A 14023-nucleotide genomic window follows, 5' to 3' on the forward strand; every position below is an offset into this window, starting at 1 on the left:
CGGGTCCAAAGTAGCCAGCTTAAACCTCTCTGTAATTTATTTATTTTGGGTTTCTTTCTTTCAGATTTGTGACTCAACAACCTGGCAGCAAAAGGCCTCCATTATTCTCATTATACAGGGCAGCATGTTTAAAGAAATTGGAACCAATTATGTTGGCTATGTTGATCTTGCCGAATGACCTCTTCCAGCAAGAAATGATGTAGCCAAGATTATTTCTGGGTGATAAATTTCTCTCATTTCCTCCAAAACCACAAGTGCATTTTGCCCAGCTAAAACCAGAGCAACAGGGTGATGAGGCCAGTGAACCTCCAACCTCTGACCCAGCCACCTCTTGCATCACCTGTCCCATCGATGGATGCCCTGGGTACCTGTCCCCGTTGAGGGCACCCAGGCTGCCTCCCACCGTGGGACAGGGGTGCCAGGAGGGTACGCAGCCAGGGCTGGCAGCCACTGTGGGCTGACCTGCACCTGACTGCTGGGTTGGTTGCAGCCTCCAGGAGCCTCACTTTCCCATCTGTTAAATCCAACGGGATACAGCTTAATTCACCTGCAGGACTGCTGGACATTCAGGTACTACAGTGACAGACATCTCAGGAGAAGATTTTATATATATATATAAAAATATATATATATTTATATATACATTTATATATATAATATATATATAGCAGATTATATATAAACCTTCTGCCAAGGTTTGGTTGATCCAGGGAGGGAGCTGCACTTGAAAACATGGAAATTTACCCCATAGAGCAGAGTTTCTTAGTTTCAGAGCATGAACTTGGTGTCAGAGAAGCTAGGAGACCCCTGAGATGATGGAGATTTGTAGAAGTGTATGTGTTTTTAAAGAAGATGGAGGCTGCTGGCATAGTTATTTTTGTTCCCGTGTCCCGTAATCCCATCTCAGGGCTCATTTATCTTTTGGGCAGGAAGTCCTACTATGGGAGAGGCAGTTATTGAAGGAGACATTTAGAAAATGTCAGCTCAGCCTTGCCTCCCAAGCACCCAAAATACCCCTCCAATTTCCAGGAGATGACTAACGTGAGGAAGGTGCCTTCAGTGGAAGGAAGAATGAGAACCATGAGAAATAGTACAGTCAAGCAAGACACTTCAGTGTTCATCAGGGGCATTAAAGAGTCAGTCAAAGGAAAAGACAGCAATGTAGAGGGCTGCTCTCAGAGGCCCCCAAGCTGGTGACACACACAGCAAGCCCATGGCTGGGAAGGCACCACCCTGCTCCTGAGGCTGCCTTCAGTAGACAGCCACACAGCATCAGTGACACCTGCCTTCGTAGCAAGCCACTCACACCATCTCTCTCAAGCTCTGTCAGAGCATGATATGCAGCATGGTTAGTCCTAGTTTGAAAGCTCTGGAGGTCGGGAGCTGCCTTCAGCTCCAAGCATGTGCACGTTCTGGCTCATTTGTTCATTGTGGGACACCACTTGCCATGCAGGTCTGCGAGGCACACAGTGGAGGCTGGGGAATGCAGATGTGAACTTTGTTTCTGTCTGTGCAAAACAGACGTAAGGGGTGTAGATGAAACGAGGAACAGGATGCAGGCTGACATTTCAAACACTGCCAAAACCTGAGTCTGTGGATTCAGATCCAGTGCTGTCTTAGATTACGGAAAACCTTTTCGTTCTTAGTCTTGGTTCTGATGTAATTGACAGGACGCCGTCAACTAAGATTCATCACCAATTTCCTTTCATATTCTTCTCTTCTCTTCTCTTCTCTTCTCTTCTCTTCTCTTCTCTTCTCTTCTCTTCTCTTCTCTTCTCTTCTCTTCTCTTCTCTTCTCTTCTCTTCTCTTCTCTTCTCTTCTCTTCTCTTCTCTTCTCTTCTCTTCTCTTTGTTTTTCTTTTTTCCTCTTTTTTATGTTTTCCTCTCTTTTTTTTCCTCTTTTTTATCCTTTTTTTTGAGCATCTACAATTCATAGGCTTCAAGTCTTTCTAAGTTTTCAGTTAAAATAGGTTCCATCTCAAATGTAAAATCTCCCTATGGATTTATTGGATTTATAATTTTAATAAGGAAAAAGGATGAAGCATCCTGAGTCATCCCCTGTGCCATACACAAACAACTCAGGTAGTTACAGAAAATTCATCAGGGTCAGCAGGAATTGGACAGGTGAACTGGGAAGTGGCAGTGGCCCTCTGGGGGACATGAAAATAGCTCCAGAAAAGAGCATCAAGAATAAGTGACAAACAAAACCTGACTATCCTTTAAATATATATGACTGGGGAAAAGACAGCTTTTTAAAATCATGACCTTTGGGGATACCTAAATAGCAACAAGGGGATGAGGGAATATAGTAGAGTGAGATGGGGGTGTGCCAATAGGCTGAGGGAAAGGGAATAGCCATAAAACTGCTGAAGAACCTAAAACCCAGATTTCACCCTTCATATCTGTCCATGTAGACAAACCAAAAACCTTTTATTTCCAAAGCTTCAGGCCTCTCAAACTCAAATTCCTTAAGGTGCGTCATACTGAGCAGGCAAAATGGAAGGAGCTAAAGTCATAGGCCACTTCTGGTACAACTAGACTGAATGAATCTATTATTTCTTTAAATCTTAGTTTGAAATTGTCTGTAGTTTCATCTGCTGGGGATTTTTCTAATGTTTTTAAACAGTCATGGTTTGCATTTTTGGGAGAAACAGCATCAATTATCTTTTATTTGAATTTAGACACAAAGTGTAGCTTTCCTAGTCCCCCAGTCAGCACTAAATCAAGGAGGATTAAGCGGTGTGCAGAACATTTCTCATTCATGTCCGTTTGGCCTTTTTATTTCCTCCAGAAAGTTATGGCCTCTCCTCTTGAGCTGACATTACACACCAATCATCACCACTGGTGCTGAAAGCTAGGCCAGCATTTGTGACAGCAGCTACTTCTTGATTAAATCCCTGTGTTTACCTTACAAAATGCCAATCATCCTCCGGTCTCAGCACCCAAACCCTGCAGGGCTGGCTAATGGAGACATCCACCAGCTGCAGGGAAAGTGTTTTCACATCAAACCTCCCGTAGCGGTAACTGTGATACAGGACAGCATCTGCCACCCAGGGACCTCTTTTCCTTACGGGAACCAGGACAGACAGAAGCTAAGTACTGGGAGGGGGACTATTTTAGGCCTGGAGACCTCTGAACACCTGGAGCCCCACTGAGAAGATGAAGTGATTGGAGGTGGTAATGTTCTGAGGTTCTTGCTAAAGTCACCTGTCATCCAGAGTTAATAAATGAAAAGGGAATTTGGCCCTCTATCTTGAGAGGGTCGTTCATTAGAACTACAATTTGGTGGAAGTTTTCCATCAAATCCCTCAAGTTCTGCAGAGTTCCCACGTAACAGCTTGGGAATTTGTCAACCAGCTCATTGAAAAAAAAAAAAAAAAAGGTGTGTGTGTGGGGATTTTAATATATAAAATACAAACCAAAGGAATAAAATAAGCATGGTATATTCAGAGCTATTTGTTTTTATATTCATTTTATGCTGCCCCCACAAATGCTATATACTACAGCTTTGTATATTAAGAAAATATGTGCAACATGGAAAGTATTAAGAAAGTGTTGTAGGGGTTGAGTTAGAGGATGGTCATTACTTTTGGCTGTCTGAGAAGCCCTCTGGAGTCGAGGAATGCGTGTGCCAGCTGATTAAGACCACAGAAGTGATTAGCAAGGGAACCATTAACAACACTGCGTGTCAATGCCCATCTTTAGGTTAAGGAGTTAATTGCCTCTCTCAAAACTGTGGTTTAAAGACTTCTGCAGACCTGTGAAGAAAATACAGTGGCAGTTTGCACTTGATCCACATATTTTAAAATTCCTTTCACAACTACAGACGGCAGATACTTCTTTTTCTAATTAGTGCTGAGCAGGATGTATCCTGATGAGATACATCCATGGGTCCTGACAGAACTGGTGGATGTAGTTGCTAAGCCTCTCTCCATCATATTTGAGAAGTCGTGGCAGTCCAGTGATGTTCCTGCTGACTGGAAAAGGGGAAACACAACCCCTATTTTCAAAAAGGGAAAAAAGGGAGACCTGGGGAACTGCAGGCCAGTCAGTCTCACCTCTGTGCCCAGCAAGATCGTGGAGCAGATCTTCCTGGAAACTGTGCTATGGCGCATAGTAAATAAGGAGGTGACTGGTGACAGCCAACGTGGCTTCACTAAGGGCAGATTGTGCCTGACAAATCTGCTGGCCTTCTGTGATGGGGTTACAGCATTAATGCCTATAAAGATAGGGGAAGAACAACTGACATCATCTACCTGGACTTGTACAAGGCATATGACACTGTCCCCGATGATATCCTTGTCTCTGAACTGGAGAGATGTGGATTTGGCAGATGGACAACTCAGTGGGTAAGGAACTGTCTGCATGGTTGCACTCAAAGAGTTGCAGTCAATGGGTCAATGTCCATGTGGAGATCAGTGACGAGTGGTGTTCAGGGGTCGGTGCTGCAACGGGTGCTGTTTAACATCTTTGTCAGTGACAGGAAAAATGGGATCGAGTGCACCCTCAGCAGGTTTGCTGATGACAACAAGCTGCGTGGAGTGGTCAACACGCAGGAGGGAAGGGATGCCATCCAGAGGGACCTTGACATGTTTGAGAGCTGGGCCTATGCGAACTTCATGAGGTTCAACAAGGCCAAGTGCAAGGTCCTGCATCTGGGTCAGGGCAATCCCAAGCACAAATACAGGCTGGATGGAGAATGGATTGTGAGCAGCTGATGAAAAGGATCTGGGGGTGTTGGTTGATGAGAAACTCGACATGAGCTGGCAATGTGCGCTTGCTGCCCAGAAAGCCAACTGTACCTTGGGCTCCATCAAAAGAATCGTGGCCAGCAACGCGAGGGAGGTGATTCTCCCCCTCTGCTCTGCTTTCATGAGACCCCACCTGGAACAATGCATTCAGTTCTGGGGCCCCCAGCACAAGAAGGACATGGATGTATTAGAATGAGTCCAGAGGAGGGCCACGAGGATGATCAAGGGTCTGGAGCACCTCTCCTGTGAAGACAGGCTAAGGGAGTTGGGGTTTTTCAGCCTGGAGAAGAGAAAGCTGCAGGGAGACCTGATAGCGGCCTTCCAGTACCTAAAGGGGGTTACAGGAAAGCTGGGGAGGGACTCTTGGTCAGGGAGTGCAGTGATAGGACAAGAGAGAATGGCTTTAAACTAAAAGAGGGTAGATTTAGATTAGATATTTGGAAGAACTTCTTTACTCAGAGGGTGGTGAGGCACTGGAGCAGGTTGCCCAGAGAAGCTGTGGATGCCCCATCCCTGGAGGTGTTCAAGGCCAGGCTGGATGGGGCCTTGGGCAACCTGGTCTGGTGGGAGGTGTCCCTGCCCATGGCAGGGGGGTTGGAACTGGGTGATTTTTAAGTTCCCTTCCAACCCAAATCATTCTGTGATGCTATGATTCTATGATTTTAATATTGAAGTAAATGGCTAAATATGTGAAGAATGAGATAGCCATGAACTACATGTGTGTTTACACATCCACTTCCCTGTTTGCAACAACTTTTTGTTTTTAAAGAAGCTTTTTATTGATTTTTAAAGTGTACTTCTCCAGGAGTTCATGTACGTGTACAACACAGCACCTTCCAGTGAAGCACTGATGTGCAGCTTCCCTTTCAAAAGGCCTTCCCCACCCCTGGGAACAAGTGCTTGTCATTCCTCCCCTCAAACCGTCGTTTTCCCATCCCTTACTCTTAAACCTGAAGGAAAAGATTAATAGATCAATATTTTATAGGCTGAAAAAGGAGAAAGACCTGTTGCTGAAAATGCTTTGGTGTCCTCATTTCACCTACAGGTGAGAAGCCGGAGAACCTCTGTGTGGCAGCACTGTCTGGACCCACTGTGCTTGGTGCTGCCCAGGGGGCTCCCTGGGGGCTCTGCATCCCCCTGTCAGCCTGACACCTTGCCTGGACCCCAGGCTGCCCACCCCAAAGCCAAGTCACTATTTTTCAGCTGAAATGCTGAGGTGTCACCACAGAAAACCAGGTGGTCTTGCAAGAGACACAGTCCCAGGCCATCCCAGGCTCCTGGAGGATCTCCAGAGCTATACCCAGCAGCAAAATGGAAACCAAGAGTGAGACATGGATCCATCAGAACTGCACTTTCCAGAGGAAATGTACCCAAATAAGGTGACTGCTATGAACTGTCCCTCACTGGTGCTCCCAGGAGGGCTGCACTGTACAAACCCAAACTCAGTGTGAGAAGGTATTGCTGCTCTCCGCATTGCAGTCCATAGACAAATTAAAACAAACAAACAAAAAAATTAGAATGAAACAGGAGAAAAATACAGTTGTTCAATCCAGCTGCTCTGATCTGCTCACATTTTTCCCAGTGCCCTGTATGCTGCATAACAGACTTATACACGATAGGCGTAATCTATAATTGAGTGTCTAGAATCAGTAATTGGTCTTTCCAAACGATGGGTGCTAGGAGCAACAGCCATGGCTGCAGACACTCTGTGTTGCTGCCAATAGTTTTTAAATTCAGGCACGAGTTCCTGAAAGAGTTAGGCACCAGCAGGTTTAAACAATAGGCAGTGTCCTTCATCATCCCAGCTAGATCTTTAACTTGAGAAGAGCAAGAGCAGAACTGACTCGGGTTTGCACAAATACCGACAGATTCTAAGGTTCATTTCAATATATATATATATAATTTTTTTTCAACAGCTGGGCTTGTCTTCTCCAGATACGATTTTTCCTTGAGATATTCTGCATTTAATTATCAGCTGGGACAGAAAGCTTGCAAGCACAGCTGTTATTGCAACATTTCAGTGCTTTGCCTTTTAGGCCCAGATGGAATGAACTGTGCGAAAAGGAAAAACCAAGAGTAAAGCAAACTTTCCCAAACTCTCAAAACAACTCGATGTGAGAAACAGGCTGGGCTGGATTAAGTGCACACGCGGACCGGATCGGCCGCCGCGGCGGTGAGTCACAGTGCTGTGCTGTGGTGACACCACGCCACATTACTCTGCTTCTGCAGAAATGCATCAGGAGAGGGCTGCTCTGTGATGGGTGGCCCGGTGCCCTGGGCTGCCGTAAATCCCTCTGCAGGGTTGGGTGGGGGTTTGTGCGCTGTGTTAAGGCAGCCGAACACCCTGAATTCCTTTCACAGCTAGGGCCTGTCGCAGTTGATGACGCTGTTTGCAGAAGAAGGTATTTGGCTGTTGCATCTGGCACAGGGGACACTATGGGCTCCTCGGTTTGCGTGCTGGAGCCGTGCTGGGGACGTCACTGCAGGGTGGGAGGCAGCCCCCTCCCAAACACCGCAGTGTCCCACCAACCTAGGGCGTGCAGACAGGGTGGCCCTGTGCCAGCATGGCCTGTGGTGGTTTCACACCGATGGGCAGCTCGGCTCTACCATGCTGCTCCCTCACTGACACTCCTCAGAAGGACTGGGGGAGAAAATATGAAAAAAAAAAAAAACCTCATGGGTTGAGATACAGCCAAGGAAATCACTCACCGATTACCATCATGGGCAAAACAGACTCAGCGTAGGGAGATTAATGTGATTTATTGCCTATTACTAACAAGCTAGAGAAGTGAGAAACTAAAAGAAAACTAAAAACACCTTCCCCCCATCCACCCTCTTCTACCTTCTTCCCCCCAGCAGGGGAATGAGGGAATGAGGGCTGCGGTCAGTCTATCTAGCACTTCGTCTCCGCTGCTCCCCGTGGGGTCCCTCCCACGGGATGCCGTCCTGCCCGAACTGAGCCTGCGGGGGCTGCCCACAGGCAGCAGCTCTTCAAGCACTGCTCCCACACGGCTCCGTACCACGGGGTCCATCCCCCAGGAGCAAACTGCTCCAGCACGGGTCCCCCACGGGTGGCAGCTCCCCCCAGACCCCCTGCTCCTGTGTGGGCTCCTCTCCATGGGTTGCAGCTCTGGCCCGGGGCCTGCTCCTGCGGGGGCTCTCCATGGGCCGCAGCCTCCTCCAGGCCACATCCACCTGCACTGGGGGCTCCTCCATGGGCTGCAGCTCCAGCCTAGGGCCTCCTTCTTCACTGACCTTCTTCACCTGGGGGTCTGCAGGGCTGGTTCTCACTCCTCACTCTCCCAGCTGCTGTCACACAGCAGTTTTTTTCCCCTTCCTTAACTCTGCTCTCCTAGAGGCCCACCCAGCGTCGCTCCCTGGCTCAGCTCTGGCCAGCAGCAGGTCCCTTTTGGAGCCAGCTGGAGCTGGCTCTGGTCTGACATGGGGCAGCTGCTGGGCTCTGCTCACAGAGGCCATCCCTGCAGCCCTCCGCTATGAAAACCTTACCATGTAAGCACAAACCACACCCCCAATACGGGATTTTAAACAGGGCATGTGTGGTTTCTGTTGTGTGAAGGCTGTTGGTTAAAATGCTTAATGCTAGAGCAAGAGTAAGAATGAGCCCCAACAAAGTGTTGCAAGAAGGCAGTGTACATGTGGAAGCATGTGTGTGCATGTGGGTCTTCCTCTCCCCATCATGTTGGACAAGTTGAACCCTCAACATGACTGCAAAACATGAGCATGTTCTCAGATGCAACTTCTCCTTTTGTTTGCTGCTGGAGCACTGTATACCATGACCTTAGTGTCCTGGTTCCAGTTAGGACAGAGTTAAGTAGCTCATAGTAGCTGGTAGGGTGCTATGTTTTGGATTAGGATGAGAAGAGCGCTGATAACATGCTGATGTTTTAATTGTTGCAGAGCAGTGTTTACACCAGGCCAAGGACTTTCCGGCTTCTTGCTCTGTCCTGCCAGCGAGCAGGCTGGGGGTGCAGCAGGAGCTGGGAGGGGACAGACCCAGGACAGCTGACCCAAACTGGCCAAAGGGGTATTCCATACCATCTGACGTCATGCTAAACAATATATAGGGGTGGCTGGCCGGGGTGGGGGGGCCGGCTGCTCGGGAATAGGCTGGGCATCAGTCAGCGGGTGGTGAGCAATTGCATTGTGCATCACTTGTTTTCTTACACATTATTATTGTTAATACTATTACCATTATCACTATTATTATTATTATTGTTATTATTATTTTCCTGTCTTAATAAACTGTCTTTATCTCAACTCACAGGCTTCACTTTCCCGTTTCTCTCCCCCATCCCAGAGAGGGAGGGGGGAGGGTGAGCGAACGGCTGTGTGGTGTTTAGCTGCCAGCCGGGTTAAACCACAACACTTAGGAAGTTTGCAAGCTTCTTTTGGGGAAGAGAAGTGGAATAGGATAGTGGCAGCCTTATAGCCTCCTCATTTCCCTTACCTTTGATAGTACCTTTCAAAACTGAAGGGTGCTGGGGTGCTGAGCAAGAGCAGCTGTGGCTCCACCCAAATGGCTGGGTTAGACCATGCATTCAGTATAGCAGAGACCATCTGTACTGTAATCAGGCACCCACCTGCATTTTGTTTCATGCATAAAGCTTGCAGCCAGGGCATTCCTCTTCTGTGCCCACCTCCACCAGATGCAGAGGTGATGATGCCACTGGGCCAGAATTTGCAAATCGGTGGTGATGGTGCTGCTGCTGCTGGTTTCAGTGGCATCCCTCACCTGCAGTGAGCTTGGCACAGGCATTCCCAACATGTGCTGGTAATTCAGGGTCTGGGGAGGTTCCCATTACCCCCCTCCAGCACTAATGACCTCACCGCAAACCAAAGGAAGGGATGGCTTTGGCTTAAAAAGACCCAAGCTTTGCCAGGCTGGTGTCAAGGCATTTCCATTCTTCAAGCTGTGTGGCAGTGCTGCCTCAAGTTGGGTTAAAGCACAAGTGCCACTGGGGCCATAGAGAGGTGCTGAGAGCCTCCTGCTCCCAGCACTGAGCTCACCAGCACTGTGGCACAGCAGGAACAGGCCTCCAGAAGTGCTCGTCTCTGCCTCTTAATGCAGAAGGAGCCCAGGCAACATTGGAGCTTTAACTCTTACCTAGGTGGAATTAAGCAAGATTAATCCCTCCTCTGACAGCTTCCCGGGGACACAGAAAAGACTGTGGCAGAGAAAGGTTTGAATATGGATTTACTTGGCTGGTGTCCTGATGCTGGGACAGTCTTTCCTCTCTGGGGGCAGGCATCTGAGAGCCAGACTGTCGTCTGCAAAATCAGTAGCAAATAAACGCCGTGACAGTAAAGACAGCCTCAAGCACTTTTTGCTCTCAGAATTAATCAGATTATTTCCTCGGGATAATATTTTATTAATGCAACTGTAACCCATTCCATTAATACATTTTTTTACAAGCCTGTCATGGGCTTACCCTATCATGCATTGTGCAGGATACTGCCTTGTGAGGGGCAGCACCTGCCCCCACTCGCAGCAGGCAAGGTTTTCCCGTTAGAACCATAGAATTATTTAGGCTGGAAAAGATCTCTTAAGATCATCTAGTCCAGCCATTAGCCTAGCATTGCCAAATCTACCGCTAAAGCATGTCCCTAAGCACCACATCGATATGTCTTTTGAATACCTCCAGGGATGGTGACTCAACTACTCCCCTGGGCAGCCTGTTCCAATGCCTCACAACCCTTTCCGTGAAGAAATGTCTCCTCATTTCCAACCTGAACCTCCCCTGGCACAACTTGAGGCCATTCCCTCTAGCCCTATCACTAGTTACCTGTGAGAAGAGGCTGACCCCCAGCTCCCCACACCTTCCTTTCAGGTAGCTGTAGAGAGCAATGAGATTTCCCCTGAGCCTCCTCTTCCCCAGCCTAAACAACCCCAGTTCCCTCAGCCGCTCCTCACAGGACTTGTGCTCCAGGCCCTTCACCAGCTTCGTAGCCCTGCTCTGGGCACGCTCCAGGGCCTCGATGTCCTTGTAGTGAGGGACACAAAGCTGAACGCAGCACTCGAGGTGCAGCCTCACCAGAGCAGAGTGCAGGGGGACAATCACTTCCCTAAAAGTTGTCTTCATGGAAATCCTGGATCAAGTCCAGGTCTGCCAATCTCCTTCCCAGACGGTTACAGAGAAGAAGGGCCACAGAATCCATTTCACAAGCTTAAAGGACTAGATTTCTAGGAAGGCAGGATTTTAGACAGCTTTGTGTTGCTCTCCCTATTGTTCAGGAGAGAAAATAATCTCTTTGACTAGCTCATCCTGTATTAGCTTCCCAATTCATCTCCCAGACTTTTGAGCCAGGACTGTCCATACTTCATTAGTCCACTGAGTCCTAATGCACTTGCCACATGCATGTTATTAGGTCACTACTGATTAAATAATTCAGCCTCTCTAAAATGACAGTACTCAAGAAAGTGGGTTATGTGCTGAGGTCAGGCTTGTTTACTTTGAGGAAGGCTGGTGGTACTGGCCAACATTGTTAGGCTGAGGGAGATTTTTGATGGAGGAAAAAGAGCTGAAGCAACAGGCTGGCTTTGTCAGAAACAGGCTGTGATTTGTCTGCCCCCAGAGTGCTTTCGGAACAAAGACCACTGTCCTCCAGTCTCTCCAGGACACAAAAACAAGAATTCAGTTTTATGAATGTTTCCCTGTAGAAACACTCAGATAAGTAAGACCTTGTGCTAATAGATAGATTAGACCTTGTGCTAATCACAGCGTGGCTGAGGCTGGCAGGGCCCTCTGGGCTCACCTGCTCCAAGCCCTGCCCAAGCAGGGACACCCAGAGCAGGCTGCCCAGGGCCAGGCCCAGGCAGCTTTTGGAGATCTCCAAGGAGGAGACCCCACAGCCTCTCTGGGCAGCCTGTGCCAGGGCTCTGCCACCTGCACAGCACAGAAGGGCTGCCTGGTGTGTTCCAGTTTGTGTCCAGTGCCCCTTGTCCTGGCACGGGGCACTTACCTAACAGTCTGAAACACTGGCAGTCTTCACAAAGAGGGTAAGCTTTGGAACCAGAGGAAAATACAGCCTGTGTATATTTTCTCCTTTATGGTGGGTCTGTGGAGGTTACAATTACTACACCCTCAACCTGTGGAAGGAGGTCTAGAGGAGAAGCTGGAAATACTCTTATTCCTTATAGCAATGGGAACTCCTCTTCTAGCTATGCCGGTCTGACAGCTTTCACACTCTGAGCTTGATACCAAAGTTTTGAATAAGTATTAGTGGTTTGGATACTTAGAATATTTTGATTGAGAATAAATAAAAATTATACCAACTAATGAAGCATTCCCTGAAAGTTTTATTTGTTCTTGGGAATGAAAAGGATAATACTGATGGTGCTCGAGGGTTTCTGTGTGGCTATTACTGACACAGGAGATACAACCCTGTAGGGCTGCAGCAGTGCTGTTACATGTGTATCAGCAGCTGAGCTCCACTGCTACCTATCTGCTCTCTCAGAGTATTGATTGTACACCTTAAAGCTCCAGCTGCTGGACTAGATAAAAATAAGCTTAGATTTAATTACGAAAAAATCAGTGGTCAAGCATTAGAAAGGGGCCCTGGATAAGGATTAAAGATTCAGGAGCCAGAAGGCACATTAAACAAACGTCCCATTTCATTTTTAGTTCTCACTCTTGAAGCCCACCTTGTGATTTTGAAAGCTGGATTCATAAATTTGAATCACTGAGGCTTTAACACCTTGTTCAACATGACACAGTGCAAGTAAAAATCAAATCCTTTAACATGAAGTTGCTTTTCCTACTAATTTCTTAGGTCCCTAGAGAACTTCTAAAATTTAATTTACTTTTACATTTCACTCAACTTGCACAACGCAAACAGACCAGTCTTCCTGAGTACTGCAGTGTGACCTGCAGAATTACTGCTTTAAACCTTCAGCACTGGCTTACAGCAAGTTACATACATGGCGAGCAAATTCACATTCCTCAATTTGTCACCCACTTCCTATTGTATTAAAACATACGTAATAAAACTATTGGCAAAAAAAAAAAAAAAACCAAAAAAACAGCTACTAACACATCCGTCTAGGTTGAGGATTGACGTAAATAACTTGTATCTGTCTAACAGATCAGAGGATTATATGGCAGTCAATGAACAATCAACCTGATTTCTTTTAGAAAAAAAAAAGCTATATTCGAGGCCTGAATTGTTACTTCTTCCCTAATGATAAATGACAGCTACATAAGGCAAAATATGCAGTGATTTCTGAGTGCAAAAATGAGAGCAAGTCTCAAGAGGCTTTGCAAAATTCAGACGAGCAATAAATACACCTATTTAATGGAAATAAAAATTGAGATGTTTATTAATTTGACTAGAACTAATTTTGATCTCTCATTCCTCTCCTGCCTTTGATCCTGCTTCTTCTTCTTCTTGAGACTAAACAGTTAAGACTGCTAATGAAACACCTCAGGATGTAAAATTACATGAAAAATTGTCCTTCTCCCCGCGAGTTTCCCGAGCCCAGGCTCAGAGTTACCATTACCATAAGCTGCAGAGCAGCTCTGGAGGTTGGGATTTGCACTCTCAGGAGATGCTCACAGGCAATGCTGTTATCTGAGCGAGCGGAAATCAAAGCACACGAGGTCAGAGGACAATTTTTATCTGTCTGAAGAGGCACATTTTTTAGCACTGCTTTTCAGTGAGATATGGGCTCTCAGTCCGCCAAGGCCTGAGGTTTCCTTTCCAGCTCATGCAGAAACTTTTCCATGCAGCTCACTGAGAAATGCATGGTTACAGAGCATACCTGCCATGGGACAGGGAGGTTCACACACGTGTCTGATGGCTTAAAAATAGTTATTACTTTCAAATGGTGCCTCAGGCTCAATGCAAGCATTGAGAGAAGATTGAAAGCCAGAGATTCACACCGCCGTTTACTGGATTGTACAGTGTTATTAACAAATTCGCAATCCGCTGTGATGATACCGCCCCTCCAGGATGCCAGCTGATGTTTGCAGGGCTGACAGATAGGGAAAAACAAACAAAACTAAACTAAACAAAACGGGCAAAAACAAGTGGGTGTCATGATGCAGTAATTTAGAGTCACTGCTTTAGAGATGAGGTAACCACAAACTGGCTTCAATTTTGGTTACCCTATTTCAAAAAAACAATATAAAGAAGGAGAAAAAAATTCCAGGGACAGGCAGCAAAAATAAACGGAGACAAAGAAACGTCTGGAAAAAGACAGACTGAACAGATGGGAATTCCTCTGTCTATACTGGAGAAAAATAACACAGGAA

This window comes from Anser brachyrhynchus, assembly GCF_964034855.1.
Source record: "Anser brachyrhynchus genome assembly, chromosome: 1".
In the NCBI taxonomy this organism is placed as follows: Eukaryota; Metazoa; Chordata; class Aves; order Anseriformes; family Anatidae; genus Anser; species Anser brachyrhynchus.